Raw genomic sequence first — 12,577 nt, 5'->3', positions numbered from 1 at the left:
AAATAAATATAACAGTTTTATCGAACTTAATTAGATGCCCTGATAACATTAATTCATCTGAAAATGCAAAATTGGTAAAAATTAAATTAAAATTAAAATTTGAAGCAGATTAAAATCAAATTCGATAATTTAAAAAACAAACCTAGAAAAAGAGCTATACTATTGTAAGTACGAGTAAAAAAATATTTTATAATATGTTAATTGTTTAGTTACGTTTGCGGAATAGAAAATCTAATAATAAAAGAAAATGCTAGTTTTGATCCTATAGCTGAATACAAACATGAAGGGTATAAGAATAAAGTAATTAGTTTATTAATTAAGATTTGGAACAAAATTAGTTCAAAAAGTCAAAAAAATACACAGAAAAACAGAGAAAAATCGGATTATTGAAAACACTAAATAAAATAAAGCTTTTGGAATTAGAAATAAAAATTATAGAACAAATGTTAAAGAATAATTATTTTTTATTTTTTTAATTAAATTTTTTTTAACATTAGCTTCATTTACGTTTTCTGAAAAAAAAGATTGTTTTCTAGATCATTTTCTTTATTAAAATCTTTTAACCACTGGAATTTTATGCAATTTAAAATCTTTGCAAGAAACGTTACGTATTAATTTGGAAGCAATTTTTTAAAAGACTGCTGCTTTTAATTACTTTGCAAATTTTTTACACCATTTAATTGGGGAATTAAATACTGTAATCTACTATTCACCAAATGTGGAAAATTAAATTCTGTTTCGCATAATGATTCAACACATTTGAAACATATTTTAACTAATTTCAAAAAATTTCCGTCTTTCACAAAACAATCTTTTTTATAGATAAGTTTTGACTCATTTTGGGTTTTAGTCATTATTATGATGTTCTTATTGTGCTTAAAATGTTAAAATTATTGCTCACGATTCACTTACGAGTACATACAAGGTGAGTCTGCTAAAAACTATTTTTGATTGTATTTTTAAAACTAATAATCACACGTAAATGAGAATTTGTTATTGAATATTTTATAATTTACTCAATACATGTGAATTTTTTCAGTTTTTTTTTAAATTAAATTATTCCAAATTATAATTTCTATAGTGTCGTTTTAATTTAAATCAAACAGAGTTTAAATGATGTTTTAGGTAAAAAATTACGGAAAGTAATTGCTGCTATTTTAAAAATTACATTTATTTAAATTTTTATTTATTTAATTATTTTTTGGAAGTAGTGATATTTGTATTGTACTTGTTTTGTACAAAACAACATCGTTCGTTTTAGAGTGATATGAATATAATACAAAGATAAATAAAAATATAAAGATAGTTTTTGACTCATTTTGGGCTTTAGTCATTGTTATGATGTTCTTATTGCGTCTAAAATGTTAAAGTTATTGCTCAGGATTTAAACAACATACACCTACATACGAGGTGAGTCTGCTTAAAATATTTTTGACTGTATTTCTAAAACTAATGATCACACGTAAATGGGGGTTTGTCATGAAATACTTTGTAATTTTCTCAATACATGTGAATTTTTTCAGAATTTTTTTACTTAAATTAGGTATTCTAAATTAATCTCTCAAGTGACATTTTAAATGATGTTTTAAAAAATTACATTTATTTGAATTTATAATTTTTATTTATTTAATTATTTTTTGGAAGTAGCGGTATTTGTATTGAGTATTTTTTGCACCGTTCGTTTTAGAGTGATATATAAACCATATTTTCTTGTAGTTACAAAGAGGTGTTGAAAAATTAGGAAAAAATTACATAAATAATAATGGAGAGAAAAATACTCGTAAAGTACATATTTAGTTTTTGAGATACACTAAAAGTATACAATGTGTGTTAGAATGATTTTCATCCAATCGTCAGAGCACTTCTCATATAAATTACCAAATAAGCTTCGGTAATATAAGTATTTTCTTGTACAGTGTTTAGTTGCATTTCAACGAAATTTTTAAAATTTAATGACTATTTGTGAATTTCACAACTGACAGTTTTGACATTTATTGACAGAAAATTTAATTGAGCAGAGTGGCACAAATTTTTCACATGTAAACCAATTTCAAAGTTAACTAGTTGAGAATCATTAAAAAACACAGTACTACAAAAAAATACGTTCTGGTCTTTTCGTCTAAAAACCTTTACATTGTTCCATAAACATATCTGATAACTGAGATAAACATATCTCACTTTGTAAATGAGAGAAAGATTTACAGTACATTCAATTAGGAAAATAGATAATATTTTCTAACTATGACTACAAGTATGTGTACATTTACAAAAGATTGTTTGGCAATAAGGACCACAGAAATGATTTTTTTTTCAATGATTTTCAATATGAACTATCATTTTGTTTATTTACACAATTGAATATAGGTAGTGGCAAAAACAAATACTCGTAAAATATTTGTCAAATATGTAAAAATCTAAAATGTAAAAAAATGTAATCCAGTCGGTACAAACAAATAAAAAAATCTTTCTTAGTTTCGTTATTAAAATAATATAGAATTTACATATAACTAAGATTGAAATTGCCTAAAGATAGTTTATTTTTTGTGTAAAAGAATGATTGTTTATTTAGTCAATAATTTTGTTTTCAGTGTCTTCGTCGAAGGCTTGTAACTACCATCTAAGTCCTACTCCTGGACAGAGTAAGGTAAGAGAACCTTTATTTAATGCAAAAGGTGCTTTTTATATTATTTGTTTAGAGTTTAACAGTGTTTTTATGATAATATAATTTTTTTTTACAATAATCTTTGAACAAATTTTTAAGTTTATCGATTACTTAATCACAATGTAAATTATCATTAAAATCTGGTCGGATTTTACAGAATGCACTAGTTGTTTGAATCGGTTTTTCTCTAGAAACAAAATACGTTGAGTCATTGTTCTTATTATTAAATAATTAGTGATCAACATTTCTTGCAATTACCTACTAAAAATGTAATGTTCGTTGCTACATCCCCAATCCGTAACAAGGATTTTATGTTTTGCAGTAAAAAAAGTCGAATTTCCTGTACTGCTAATAAATGTTGCCGAGGAAACATGCACAAGCATGCTTTTTATTTCGAAACTGTATGTAACTGCTTACTGTGTTTAGGGTAACTTTCAGGATAATTTATGGTATGTGCACATATACAGAGAAAATACAGCGCATCAGAGTAACTCATTTGCCATCTTATTAAATTTCTACTTGGACGTGTTTAAAACGACAACAAATTATGTGCACACGTACAATGTTTCCAATTTGTCATCGAAATAAATTAAGGTTTTTTTGCTCCCAAGTCAGTTCAGAAAGTAAAAGTCTTTGGTGTATTTTAAAAACATGTTTTTCCTTGAAGCTAGTAATTTAATTTAAGCTACTTAAGTTGATTTGAAACAAAATGTGTTTTCGGTTTTCCGTTTTTTCCTCGGTTTTGTCCCTGTGATGTTAAAAATTAAGCAGTACTTAATTCGTCTGAGTGTATTTTCATAAAGGAATTTCCCGGCGAGACTTTATTAGTCCGGGAAATGCGGAAACAATTATTAAAAAAATATCCATCCCTTGACAAAAAATTTAATTTCGGGTCCACAATGCGGACCGATTATTTTTCGATCGGTTTGGTTCGTTATTGTCTGGGGATTTCAATTTCCTCGTTAAATATTTCGAAATGTCGCAGCTTGATGACTTCGCAAAGGAGCGGTTCGCCGCAGTGTTAAAAACTTTGCTTATGCACTTTGCAGAATTGCGTGATGTAATATAACATCCTGTCACCTCTCTCGAAACTTTCCCGTCTCTGGGCGCGGAAAAACCGCAAGAAAAACCACTGGAAACTCCGAGATAGCTTTCTTACACATGTCAGGAAAGAATGGCGCCGCGGAATTTTCATATCACATTCATTTTAATGCACTGCAAAAACTCGTACATTTTCATCCCGAATAATTCTTTCTCGAATTAGGGTCAGTGTTCGATCGACGTGTTATGTGCCGCTCAACTTATATTCCATACAAAGTCTGTTCTGAAAGCAATTTATCACTCGGGGCTCCAACTGTAAATGGGGAATCTAAGAATTAAAACTTTTGTTCGCGATCTGAACCGCCTCCAGCTTGCAATAAAGTCGATACTTTTCGGAACTCGCTGATTTAAATGAATAAAAATTTAACAGATGGGGCCGAAGAATTACATCCGACGGATTTAAATTAAATTTGAGTTGGGTTTGGGCTTTTGGTGCAAAATTAATGCCAGGTCTGATGAAAATTTTATGGCGGATGGACCTACACATTTTGCCATAATTGGAGATATATTGAAACGATCGGAAGATCACAAGTGGCTCAGTTTCTACACCTGGCTTTGGGAAAAAATACGAATAAATCGTCTGTTTTAATTTTGCGGTCTGCTGTGAGATTATGGAAGGCAAAGTTGATTTATAAAGCGCCCTACTTTATTCTGATTTAAATAGAAAAAAATCCGTTGTTGTTTTTAATAATAACTCAATAGTTTTAGTAAATTTTACTAAATGTAGTGGTGTTTTAAAATAAATAAATCATAAAACAGTTAATGGGAAGTAAAATTGGTTTTTTCTCTCAACTTTGTTTAAATTTGTTGCCAATTATTATTTTAGTTTAAACTTTCTTCTTATTTTTTTAAACAATTTTTTGATCAACAATTAAGGATCGCTTGTTTTAGCTTTTAGAATAACACCATAAGATTTTTTTTTGCAACAACTTAATAATATTAATAAATGAATAACTTTTTTTCTAAAAATACAAACGTTTTGTGCATTCTTGCTTTAATATGGACTAGTTACGGCACTTTTTTTATAGAAGTACAATGAAATTATAAATCAGTTATGATGTAGTTGCGATGTTGCGAATAATAGTAATTGACCCGAGATGTTATTTCATATTTTTCTAAAAAATGAGAAAACCTTAGATTTGTTTCATTATTGCTTTTTTATTTTATAATACTCACAAACTTTACGTACTGTGCTTTTTTAAAACAAAAATTAGTCGTAGAAGCTGGATATGCTTCATTGTAAAAGTTTGGAAATGTTTGAAAAAATTAGATAATTTAAGTCCTTTAACCTCTTGATTAAAATTTTATTGAAAATTGATTACAACTCTATTGGCTTCACATAGACATCACCTGATCTAAAAAATGTACGTAGTGTATTCATGATAACCTATCGCTGAAGAATAAAAACATCACGTGCATTTTTTAGATCTGATGATCTGATGAACAGAAGTAATTAATTTTGAATGAAAATTTTAAGAGTTTAAAGGATCTAATTATTTAATGTTTTCCGGAAAAATTAGTCGTTTCAAAAATATTTCTCAAAGTACGTAGACATAAAAACATAAAACACATCAAAAATGTGTATTATAACCTCAGTCCTAAACCCTTCGTGTATGATTTTTGAAAAAATTATAACTAACCTGTGGAACTAACAGTTTAAAGTGCATTGTTTTTCTAAAAAACAACGATATTTATGGTTAAATTGAAAAAATTATGTAAAATTTTACAATTGCTTACCTTAAAAGGAACTAAATCAGTTTTGAGAATAAAATTATTTTCAGCGACTTCTTCTATTAAAAAAGAACTAAATAGTTTTTTTATGATAACCTATCTCTGAAGCATAAATACACCACGTGCATTTTTTAGATTTGATGATGGTTATACAAAGCCGAAACAGAAGTAATTAATTTTGAATGAAAATTTTAAGAGCTTAAAGGGCCTAATTATTTAATTTTTTTCGAAAAAATTAGTTGTTCAAAAATATTTCTCAAAGTACGTATTAAAAATTAAAAATGTGTATTATAACCTCAGTCCTAAACCCTTCGTGTATGATTTTTGAAAAAGTTATAAACTAACCTGTTGAACTAACAGTTCAAAGTGCATTATTTTTCTAAAAAACAACGATTTTTATGGTTGAATAGAAAAAATTATGTAAAATTTAACAATTGCTTACCTTAAAAGGAACCAAATCAGTTTGGAAAATAAAACTATTTTCAGCGACTTCTTCTATTAAAAAAGGAACTAAATAGTTTTTTTTATGATAACCTATCCCTGAAGCATAAATACACCACGTGCATTTTTTAGATTTGATGATGGTTATACAAAGCCGAAACAGAAGTAATTAATTTTGAATGAAAATTTTAAGAGCTTAAAGGGCCTAATTATTTAATTTTTTTCGAAAAAATTAGTTGTTCAAAAATATTTCTCAAAGTACGTATACATAAAAACATAAAACACATTAAAAATGTGTATTATAACCTCAGTCCTAAACCCTTCGTGTTTGATTTTTGAAAAAGTTATAAACTAACCTGTAGAACTAACAGTTCAAAGTGCATTATTTTTCTAAAAAACAATGATTTTTATGGTTTTATTGAAAAAATTATGTAAAATGTAACAATTGCTTACCTTAGAAGTAACCAAATAAGTTTGGAAAATTATTTTCAGCGTCTTCTTCTATTAAAAAAGGAACTAAATAGTTTTGGAATGATTTATTTTTACTGTTTTTGCTTTTTTATTTTTTTAGTTGGAAGAAATTGGAAGTAACCTTGTTTCCTTATTTTTTTTAATAATAAAGATTTTTGTTTTCTTATTTTTAAATACTTATTCGTAGCTTAATTTTTCACAATTCACCATTTATATCAACTAAAAATTTACGAAATTGCTTTATTTTGTCGGAAACGAATTTTTTTATCCACAAGTTTATGGAAGATTCTGTAAACCAAACTCTCTACGTTTGCTCTGAAATCTCAAATCTCAAATTTCTACAGCTAACCGTTCGGAACATATCGTGAAAAGTTTAGTCTCGTCACAAAATGTCTAAATCAAACTTTCTACATTAGCTGCAGATGGTTTTATTGTGACTGATCACTGATAAGTGATAAAAACAATTTTTGAACTTGTGTTAAAATATCCGAATTTTAAATATATAATTCCTTCCTTATAACTCTTTTTATATAACTTTTTATATCACTCTTTTATATCACAGCATTCAACGTTGTACATAACTAAAAGCAATATTTATTTTATTAACTTTGATAAGTGGAACCTTCGATACTCAATTTTTTTTTTGATAATCTGAATGACTGTAAATTACTTAGCACAAAGACCGTGATTATTCGAATTCCTTGATTTTTTTAACTTTTTTGACGGAACCCAGGACCGAAATTTCACCCAACATTCATGTTTACTCTGAATGTAGCGACAATTGTTTTACGTATTTCCTGCACAAAACAATAAAATAGCACCGTTTGTCTTAGAACGATATAAGAAATAATCTCAGAAATAATAAATAATTATTAATAATTGTGAAATGACATTTTTGCTTTTGAAAAATTTTGACGGAGGAAATTGTTCTTGGTTGTTTAGGACAGGGATATAAATAAGCTTTATATTTTTAGCAACGTTTCGATTTTAATTAAATCATTATCAGGCTACAATGAAAAACGTAAGGTTTGTAGTTTCTTCTTGTAGCCTGATGATGATTTAATTCAAATCGAAACGTCGCTAAAAATATAAATCTTATTTACATCCCTGTCCTAAACAACCAACAACAATTTCCTCCGTTATTAATAATACGAGTGCGAAAACACAAGCGTAGAATTTGTTATGCAACGAGCGTATGCGAGTTGCATACCCAGACACCCGAGAACTTTAGGCGTTTTCGCATAAGTGTTATTCAAAACTTTTTTTTTGTTGGAACAATTTAATCTAAAACACGTTGCTATAATAAGCGTGCTTTAAAAAATACCAAACACATTAATTTAAAACACCTTGCTATGGAAGCGTGTTTTAAAATAGTGAAAACACGTTGCTATCGGAAACGTGTTTTAAAATAGTGCTTATAATCAAGGATTCAGATATTAAAAAGAAGGCTTAAAATGTTATCAACAAAAAGATATTTTTTAAATAATTAATATTTTGTTGCAAAAATATATAGTGGTGAAACGGAAACAAAAAATATGCAAAGGCTATGCACTTTGGGCTTTACAAGTTGACCTTGCATTTTAACTTTCTTTGTTATGGTGAAGATTATTTGTAAATTGAAAATGGAAAGTTGAAAATTTTGTTGGTAAAGTAAACCTCAGATCCTAATAAAATTAACAAAAAAACTTTTAAACTGTTTCAATATTCCTACATGAAAAAATATTGGTACTTTGTATGTAATAGTAATGTTCTTGAAAAAAAAACAGAGCAAGACAAATTAGTCATAAATCAACTCACTAATTTATCTCTCCAAGTTTTGTAAACTCTTTATTCATTTAGAAAAATTTGCCGTATTATGTTAAAAAAAGTCGTTAGAATTGCACAGCTGGTCCAATTCATTTTTTTAACAAGTGACCCAATTAATAAAAAACGAATTATTCCACAAAACTGTAGTTCTGAGAGCTTCTAAATTTCTGGTCAAGGAAAAAAATAATTTTGATTGCGGAGTGTCTTCGATTAGACAACTCTAATTTTTAAGCAAGTGATAACATCTGATGAAATCGTAGCTGTTTTTTTTTAAACAAAAAATAAGACAATTAATCTTGAACTCAATTTCTCAAAACCAGAACTAATTTTAATACATCTCTGGATTCTCATAATAATTGTTGTTCCTAAAACATCGTTCTAAAACAGTCAGCTTAATGGCCTTAAAATAGCCCAAATCGCGAGTATTCTGTGCGCGAGCAAAACTAACTCTTGTGTCTAGTTTCCAAGCAGCTCTTAGTTTTTCCAATCCACCAATAATTGGTGGATCTATTCCCAGCCCTCGTTTCCCCAGCCACACCATCTCCCTTTTCCTCTTACAAGCTACAAGTGAGCAGTTGGTAACAAAAAGCCAAAGTTGTTCTAAGGGCATATTTACCCGACAAGGCAAACTTTTCCGTTTACTTTTCAAAGTCGAACGTTTACTTTTCATTGTAGAGCTCGCCACCAGCACACATCGAGCATCTTGCAATTAGAAAGTGCGAGTTGCAAGCCCTGATAAGGGAATCCGGGCCATTCCTTGTTTTCCGGGCCCCCATATCGATTTCATTTATCACCCTTGCTGATTTCTTATTCAACTAATTTATATTTGATGAGAATTGGTTGTCCCCTTATCAGTCTCGTTAGCTGGGAATTTGCAAGCGTTTTAAATAAATTCCGGCCTTAGCCGGAAAATTCACAAATGGCCTATCAATTCAGGTATACAGAGATTTCCCGGCTCAAATGAAGCCATTTTGACAGCGAATTTCGCGTTTATGACGCCCGTAAGTCTTAACGGGTTGAAGACAATGGGACACGAGCATCGAACCGCGCTGTGATAATGGGACCGATAAACCCCAGCCCTTGTCCCGGAAAATCATACAATATTAGAGCTAACTACAATAATAATTGCGAATTAGACCTATACAAATAGTTGCTTAGCGCTGTGTTTGCACGCCTGAATTACCGAACTGTCTACTCGACACATTTTTAGGACTCTTTCCTCCTTTGTTTTAAGAACCCTTTTCTTATCGGGCGAAATTAATCTCGGATTCTGGGTTTTTTGCTATTTTTAAGATATGAAGCTATTTTTCACTCAACTTTGTGAAATCTCAACGGCTCTGGAGGAAGGATACGAAAATGTTTTTCACCGACTTTATAATTCCACACGCCCGAGACGAGATTTTTTACTTGAACTATTCGGGCTCTTTCCACTACAAAGTTAATTAGAAAAGTGATAAAAATGTCCTGGAGTTTTTTATTTTAAGAGGATTGTGCACGAAGCAGAAAAGTTGCAAGATTTATACCAGTGTGAAAAAATACTAAAAGAGAAATACTTACAAGATTTAAAAAATTATTATTATAATTAGTTATTATGCTAAAAGCCAATTGAAAATTACAATACTTTGTCTTAGAACTGGTTTACAAAGTGAGTTCGTTAAAAGTATTTTTTCTGTGCAAGTGAAGTTTTTCATCCAGTAATAGGAGAGAACTTTAGTTTTTTTTAATAAAAATTGTAGTTTTCGAAATAAAAATCGTTAAAAATTATATCAAATTTTGCTGTGCGCTAGTGACTTAAAAATGTAAGTCTGGTTGCTTAGATACTGTCATTTTTAGAAGCACTAACAATTAATTTCTATGACTGTGATCATAGGGGTTAATTTACTATCATTATTTTTGACCTAACAAAAAAAAGGTTTTTCGAACTTGTTGAATTCATATAATGAACCAGAATTTTCTTTTCAGTTTATGTCGGGATCACGCTGTATTTGTTAAATTTCTTATATTTACCTCGACAAAAGTGTGTTATGTACGTTATTTATTATATTTAAGGCATTTTTTGCACAAAACTATTTACTTTAAAATAACATAAGAAATAATATTTTGTGCATGTAGTATTTGTAGTGGTTATATACATGCTTAGAGAAAATTATAACATTTAATAGTAAATTCTGATTTCTGTGTGACACTTAGTTTTTAAGATACAGTGGGCCCTAAAACTAAAAAACATTTATTAATTATTACTAGTAGCAGAAATCTGATTATAAATAAATATATCATTTGTTTTGAGGTATCAATGCTTTTTTATTGAGTATTGATAGTAATGACTTTAAAACTATTTTAATTTAGCACAAACTAAAACTATTTTAATTCAGCACAAACTCTAGTATCAGTAACAATTTCAGAAATGCAATTTTTTTTAATATCTAACAGTCTGTTCAAATTTAAAAGTAGGTGTGTAGACACCTAATTATGTACTTTTATAAGGTAAAATAATGCAGATATATGTTCTGCAACATTATTCTTGAGTATGTTATAAGCTATCTCTTAAATATCGATGATATAGCAAGTCATAATTGATGCAATGTTCTTGTTTTTTGTTTATTAATAAAGAAACTCTAGCAACTTTTCTAAAAATCGTCACTTTTTTTATATTGGTTTTCTGCACAAACGTATAAAACCTATAAAAGTTATTTTGAATTTATATAATAGCTTATTTTAATTTAAAAAATGGTCGATGCGCTGAATTATTTATTAAAAAATTCATAATTCAAAAACTAAATGAAGTAAAGCAAAACGGTTTATTTCATTGACATTTACGGCTCATTTTGCATATTATACCACTATTTGCACAATCTTAGCTTACTTAAGAAATTATTTAAAAGCTTATCTTAATTTTAAAAATGGTGGATGCGCCGGGTTATTTATTAGAAAATTCACACCTCTAAAACTAAAAGACGTAGGACAAAACGGTTTGTTTCATTGACTTGTGCGGCTTTTTTTACACATTATACCATCATTTCTAGAACCTCAAGTACTTAGAGTACCTGAGAACGTATTTAAAAGCTTATCTTAATTTGAAAAATGGTAGATGTGCCGAGTTATTTATTAAAAAATTCATAACTTAAAAACTAAAAGTAGTGGGACAAAACGGTTTGCTTCATTGAATTCCACGGCTCATTTTGCGTATTATACCATTATTTCTACAATTTAGCTTATTTGAGAACTTATTTAAATGCTTATCTTAATGTGAAAAATAATGGATGCGCTGAGTTATTTAAAAAAATTATAACTCAATAACTGAAAGTCGTAGGGCAAAACGGTTTGTTTTATTTAATTGGACGGCTCATTTTCCAGATTACACCATCATATCAACAACCTTAGATTTCTTGAAAACATATTTAAAAGCTTATCTTAATTTGAAAATTGGTGGATGCGCCCAGTTATTTATTAAATTATTCCTAACTCTAAAGGAAAAAGTCGTAGAGCAAACCGGTTTGATTTATTAAACTTTACGGCTCATTTTGCGTATTATACTACCATTTCTACAATCTTAGCTTACTTGAGAACTTATATAAATGCTTATCTTTATTTGAAAAATGGTGGATGCGCCGAGTTATTTATCAAAAAATTCATAACTCTAAAACTAAAAGTTATAGGACAAAAGAGTTTGTTTTATTGAATTCTGCGACTCTTTTTGCATATTATACCACTATTTCTACAACCTAAGCTTATTTGAGAATTTAGTTAAATGCTTATCTTAATTTGAAAATTAATGGGCGCGCTGAGTTATTTAAAAAATTCATTACTCAAAAACTATAAATCGTAGAGCAAAACGGTTTGTTTCATTTAATTCTACGGCTCATTTTCCATTTTACATCACCATTTCAAGAACCTTAGATTTTTTGAAAACATATTTAAAAGCTTATCTTAATTTGAAAAATTCATAACTCAAAAACTAAAAATTGTAGAGCAAAACGGTTTGTTTCATTTAATTCTACGGCTCATTTTCCATTTTACATCACCATTTCAACAACCTTAGATTTTTTGAAAACATTTATAAGCTTATCTTAATTTAAAAAATGGTGGATGCGCAGAGTTATTTATTAAAATATTCCTAACTCTAAAGGTAAAAGTCGTAGAGCAAAACGGTTTGATTTATTAAACTTTACGGCTCATTTTGCGTATTATACTACCATTTCTACAACCTTAGCTTACTTGAGAACTTATATAAATGCTTATCTTTATTTGAAAAATGGTGGATGCGCCGAGTTATTTAATAAATTATAACTCAAAAACTAAAAATCGTACCGCAAAACGTTTTGTGGGAGTAAATTCCACTCAGTTTGCTTATGACACCAGTATTTT

General features: G+C 28.7%; 1 protein-coding gene across 1 annotated transcript in view; it reads left to right on the top strand.

Annotated features, from left to right (window-relative positions):
- Positions 1 to 12,577, top strand: part of LOC659040 (follistatin-related protein 5) — a 233,176-nt gene that overhangs the window by 14,888 nt on the left and 205,711 nt on the right. The window contains exon 2 of the mRNA XM_008200745.3: positions 2,589 to 2,644. The gene's annotated coding sequence lies outside the window, so the exon portion shown is untranslated. The remainder of the gene's footprint in view (positions 1 to 2,588; positions 2,645 to 12,577) is intronic.

Source organism: Tribolium castaneum, chromosome 1 (genome assembly GCF_031307605.1).
Source record: "Tribolium castaneum strain GA2 chromosome 1, icTriCast1.1, whole genome shotgun sequence".
Taxonomy (NCBI): domain Eukaryota; kingdom Metazoa; phylum Arthropoda; class Insecta; order Coleoptera; family Tenebrionidae; genus Tribolium; species Tribolium castaneum.
Note: the sequence above shows the minus strand (reverse complement) of the source record. Positions and strands in the feature narration are given on the sequence as shown.